This window comes from Nansenia antarctica (genome assembly GCF_963989245.1).
Source record: "Nansenia antarctica genome assembly, chromosome: 8".
In the NCBI taxonomy this organism is placed as follows: domain Eukaryota; kingdom Metazoa; phylum Chordata; class Actinopteri; order Argentiniformes; family Microstomatidae; genus Nansenia; species Nansenia antarctica.
Genome location: NC_137678.1, coordinates 3,353,031 through 3,359,030, shown reverse-complemented (window position 1 = coordinate 3,359,030; position 6,000 = coordinate 3,353,031).

The following is a 6,000-nucleotide window of genomic DNA, read 5'->3' as shown; positions in this document are numbered from 1 at the left end:
AGGGGAGGAAACAGACCAGGTTATGTCTACCAACAGACTAGCTTATGTCTAACACACTACCTTATGTCTACCAACACACTAGCTTATGTCTAACAGACTACCTTATGTCTACCAACACACTAGCTTATGTCTAACAGACTACCTTATGTCTACCAACAGACCAGGTTATGTCTAACACAAACTCTGCTGGACGTGGAGTAGTACTAGTGGAGTAGTTAAGTACTAGTGGGGTAGTACTAGTAGAGTTAGAGTAGTTAAGTACTAGTGGAGTAGTACTAGTAGAGTTAGAGTAGTTAAGTACTAGTGGAGTAGTACTAAGTGGAGTAGTTAAGTACTAGTGGAGTAGTACTAGTGGAGTAGTTAAGTACTAGTGGAGTAGTACTAGTGGAGTAGTACTAGTGGAGTAGTTAAGTACTAGTGGAGTAGTACTAGTGGAGTAGTTAAGTACTAGTGGAGTAGTACTAGTGGAGTAGTTAAGTACTAGTGGAGTAGTACTAGTGGAGTAGTACTAGTGGAGTAGTTAAGTACTAGTGGAGTAGTTAAGTACTAGTGGAGTAGTTAAGTACTAGTGGAGTAGTACTAGTGGAGTAGTTAAGTACTAGTGGAGTAGTTAAGTACTAGTGGAGTAGTACTAGTGGAGTAGTTAAGTACTAGTGGAGTAGTACTAGTAGAGTAGTTAAGTACTAGTGGAGTAGTACTAGTGGAGTAGTTAAGTACTAGTGGAGTAGTACTAGTAGAGTAGTTAAGTACAAGTGGAGTAGTACTAGTGGAGTAGTACTAGTGGAGTAGTTAAGTACTAGTGGAGTAGTACTAGTGGAGTAGTTAAGTACTAGTGGAGTAGTTAAGTACTAGTGGAGTAGTACTAGTGGAGTAGTTAAGTACTAGTGGAGTAGTACTAGTGGAGTAGTTAAGTACTAGTGGAGTAGTACTAGTGGAGTAGTTAAGTACTAGTGGAGTAGTACTAGTGGAGTAGTACTAGTGGAGTAGTTAAGTACTAGTGGAGTAGTACTAGTGGAGTAGTTAAGTACTAGTGGAGTAGTTAAGTACTAGTGGAGTAGTACTAGTGGAGTAGTTAAGTACTAGTGGAGTAGTACTAGTGGAGTAGTTAAGTACTAGTGGAGTAGTTAAGTACTAGTGGAGTAGTACTAGTGGAGTAGTTAAGTACTAGTGGAGTAGTTAAGTACTAGTGGAGTAGTTAAGTACTAGTGGAGTAGTACTAGTGGAGTAGTTAAGTACTAGTGGAGTAGTTAAGTACTAGTGGAGTAGTACTAGTGGAGTAGTTAAGTACTAGTGGAGTAGTACTAGTGGAGTAGTTAAGTACTAGTGGAGTAGTACTAGTGGAGTAGTTAAGTACTAGTGGAGTAGTTAAGAAAACTAATGTAACACTCTCATCTCGGGATTTACACGGCAAGTCAAATGAAGAACTACAAATCCCTGATCCTGATGACAGGGCGCTGACGTATGACTGCTCTGATGAATCCACCTCTATTTCATGATTTTTTCCCCCTATATAACGACGTCGATCAATGATCGTTGTTTGGCTGTGACTGGCCATCGGATTTGGGCTCCTAATAGCTCAAAAGTAATACTGTTTTCTTATTTTAGAGTATTAAAGTAGCAAAAACCACACATTTGCATTGACCGCCAATCAAACTTCTACCACCCAAAAAGGGGCGGGGACATGACGGGAGAGAAACGTACCCGGATGCGTTGCTATGATAAACACATACAACCACATGGGTTTGCTTTTCGCGTCCACGGCTTTGTTTTGCATCAGTGTGCTAAAAGTGGACAAATCGAGGACAGATAGTGGACAAATCGAGGACATTAGGAGATGGAAGCGTGTGTAGAGACAGTGTACACTGTTCAGGACTCCAGCTCTGACGATGAAGATCTCATTCAGCCTGAAAGGGACTCGGATTATCAAAGGTATGCACCTCTGTTAGGATTATCAAAGGTATGCACCTGTTAGGATTATCAAAGGTATGCACCTCTGTTAGGATTATCAAAGGTATGTATGCACCTCTGTTAGGATTATCAAAGGTATGTATGCACCTCTGTTAGGATTATCAAAGGTATGTATGCACCTCTGTTGGGATTATCAAAGGTATGTATGCACCTCTGTTAGGATTATCAAAGGTATGTATGCACCTCTGTTAGGATTATCAAAGGTATTGTTGTGTATTTATCTTATTGGTTATGAATCAAAGAACAGTTATTGAGTTTAAGACGATTTAATTAAAGTACAAAAACAGGGTATACATATACCAACACTGGAGCCTGGTGTCTGTTCTCCTCTGCTGGGCTGGCTGGATAAGAGGCCCCCCCTTGGGTCTCACCCTTATTTATCACAATATGCAAATACAGTCACAGGCCATAGCCTATCATCTTACCTAGATGGTCAAGAGGGCAGTCACCTGTGATGTCACTATGGCCTTAAGTCAGGGGGCAGGTCAGACCACAAGAGCCATTCCACAACACTCCCCCACAGCATATACAGGCCCATATCATATACAATCTATGCATGTGTGTGTGTTTAAGTAGAAATAAACTACATATTCGAAACTAAACGACCACAAAACAAAAACAAAAACACAAAACCCCACAAACTGCAACTAAGACACCAAAGAAAAAAAGAAAAGAAAAAATAAACAACAACAGACAGAAAAACTACACCAACACACAACACAAGAAACATAATAACACAGACCAACTCAGCACCAGTACCAGTAACCAAAAATATCATACAAACACAAAACAATCAACAATAAAAAAGAATCCTAAAAATAACAATACAAATTAATCTAACCACAGTACATCATACATATTTCAACACAAAAACTTCCAACGACCAACGTCTTCTTGTAACTTGCATCTTCAGAACAACCTTTACCGCTGTCTCAGATTGATAACCTTTCCTAGTCAGGAGCTTCTTCTTCGTTGCGCTAGGAACAGAACTTCTTTCCTATCTTTGTATAACCACCACATCACTTCTCAACTGACCTCAATCACATACGATATAGAAACAAACAAACAATACACAAATAATGACATTCAGTTATCATAACACATAATTCTCCAACAGTAAGCACAGGACAAAGGGAATGCATTAATGCATAGATCTTCACCTCAGGTGAGGACTAGTCTTCTGAAAAGTTCATCAACGTGGACTGAGTGACTGATTTTCCAAAAACAGTCAATGAGGCCCTGTCTCCTAAGAAAGTCAAAAATCATGTCTGCTATAATAGGTGCTCCTATCTTAGCAAAATAAGTTTCCCATGCCCCTAAGACCGTTTCCAGCCATGCTATCATCTGCTGTCCATTCACGTCGTTCCCTTTGATCTGCTGCTTCACTACCCTATTCATAGTCTTTAATCTTTTCCTAACTGGTCGTCGTCCGTCAGTGTCATTGAGGTTCAGGCAGTCGTCTGGTCCCCTCCCACGCACTTCACACTTTTACAAGAGTGTAAAAAAAAAAAAGGAAATTGTTTCAACTTGCATTGCTATCATCACAGCGGTCCGGTTGGCGCAGTGGTTAAGGCAGCCAGCTAGACTTCCAAAGGTTGCGTGTTCGAGACTTGAATAAGTGATTATTATTTTTAAAAAAATACATTTAACCGAATATTTCATGCAAAGGCTTCAAACACCATTGTAATCGTGTCAGTTCTTGTAAATTAGCCTGCACCATCATTTTATAGCCTACATACTTTTTTAGATGAGATTTTAGATTAGATTCAGACAACGAAATGCAATAAAAAAGTGTGTCTGAAGAGGGATTTGAACCACCGTCTTAAAATGACGAATAAATGCCATGGCAGCGGTCAATACCACTATGCCATCGTGACGAAATGGCTGTTAGTAGCCTACTGCTGATATCACCACATTAGTAAATATTCATTTATTAAAATATGAACATATAACAATAACTGGGGCTAGTATGACCAACGCATTTAATCGGTCAGCAATTTCTTGCCAAACCATTTCCCTCGCCTTGTTAATTGCGGCAGTATTACACTATTTTACATCTTATTTGTCGCCTTCATAAAGATCAATCTTCATTTCGACAGATCGACTCTTCGGGGCTCTTTATGTCTGCGTGCACGCGCCCATATGGAGGATTTCTAAGCCGGTGTTCTGTGAACACTCTTGACACAAGCCTGATCCTCGTTCGAGGAATCACCTGAGGCTTGAATTCTAATCCCGAGTTGCCTGATCGCCTGATTCATTTTAATCGCCGATATACTAATCAACGTTAGTGGAACGGCCCCCAGGTGTGCCAGAATCCAAAAGTCCCAAATAATAATCCCAGGAGGGAACAAACACACAAGTTAAATGCCAAATGATGATGACATGATTGACACCAGCCGGTCGTCAATCATCCCCCATCTACTCTCCACACAGTCCTGCAGCGCCCTCTACAGGCCAGACGCTGCATACTCCCCACAAGGGGACTATGCTTAAAAAGTGGTGTAATTTCTGAATGGTAGAACCAATATGTACACCAATTACATGAACTAAAAATGTACTTCTGTACTTGGCATGAGAAGGTATGTTCTAATCCTTCAGTCACACACACACACCCTCTCACCCTCCATCCTTCCACTGTTGAGTCTCCAGACTCCCTCATTCTCTGTGTAATTCTCCTGTCAGACTTCTGACTCACAGCCTGTGACATTCTGTATCGAGCAGTGCACCTCTATCTCCTGTGGACAGACAGCTGTAGGAGTAGTGTGGTGTCACTGTCCACACACAGCTAGTTAAGAAGATCTGGTTGTCAGTTTGTCGGGTGTGTTTCTCTCACGCTGTTGAGCCCTGGGATGGAGTCTGGAGTCAACACCACTGGGGACGTCATCCCCTACGGAGGGAAGAGTGCCTTCACACAATTTGAGCACAACATAGTGGCTGCTTACCTTATCACTGCAGGTACAACTACACTGGTGTGTGTGTGTGTGTGTGTGTGTGTGTGTGTGTGTGTGCGTGCGTGCGTGCGTGCGTGCGTGCGTGCGTGCGTGCATGCGTGCGTGCGTGTGTGTGTGTGTGTGTGTGTGCGTGCGTGCGTGCGTGCGTGTGTGTGTTTAACAGCTATGTTTTTACAGTCATAATCACTTTTTTCCCCAACGGCTGCCATTTCAGAAGAAAAGAGAAATAGTTTACACCAACAAAAAAAGGTTCACCATTGTACATGTAATCCATGGTTCAGATATGTTTTAATAGCCACTACTTAAACAACAAATTAATTGGGGGAATTGATAGGGGGATGTAGACAGAGTGTGTGGCCAAGTCAGATAGTTTATCTGAGTTTATTTGGCAATGCACTTTTGAACATCACATCAATTGTATTTTCGTTAGCAGTGGCTATTCAAACATAGTTGTATTCTAGCCATTCCTGTCCCATAGACTACTGTCACAGTTAAGGACTATCTAACCAATGTTGCAATGTGGGTGAATTATTCCTTTAAACTTTACAATTAAGCTGACATTTGAGATAATGTATTGTCGTAAGCATGGGGATCATGTCTATGTTCAGACCATTGTTCCCTCAGCTAATCTAGCTAGACTAATCTAGCTATCCTAATCTTCACCCTTATCGTAACTTAATCTTAATCTTTACCTTAACCTACTTGTTTTTCATGTTTCACCCCCTAACTACAGGCAACAATTTAAGATAATCTGCCAGCAACTCAAACTCACCTGCTAGCTATTTTAAGGCCCATGACTGCCAATGTTGCTTTCACCCTCAAAGAAAGGGACGATGAACATCACAGAGATATGTACAGTATAACGGTAGATAGTTTGAGAGCATCAGATATAGCTAGGAGCAATTCTCAATAAAAGGTGTCTTTGACTCTGGGCAGTAACATCAATATTAAAGAAGTGTACAGTAAACATGTTTCCCGGCGCGCACAGGGAGGGCTTCTCTCTTGGTGTGATCACCTTCTGTGACCAAAGATAAGACGAATTTGGGCCCCATTAGGCTACTTACTGTCTTACTACTGTAAC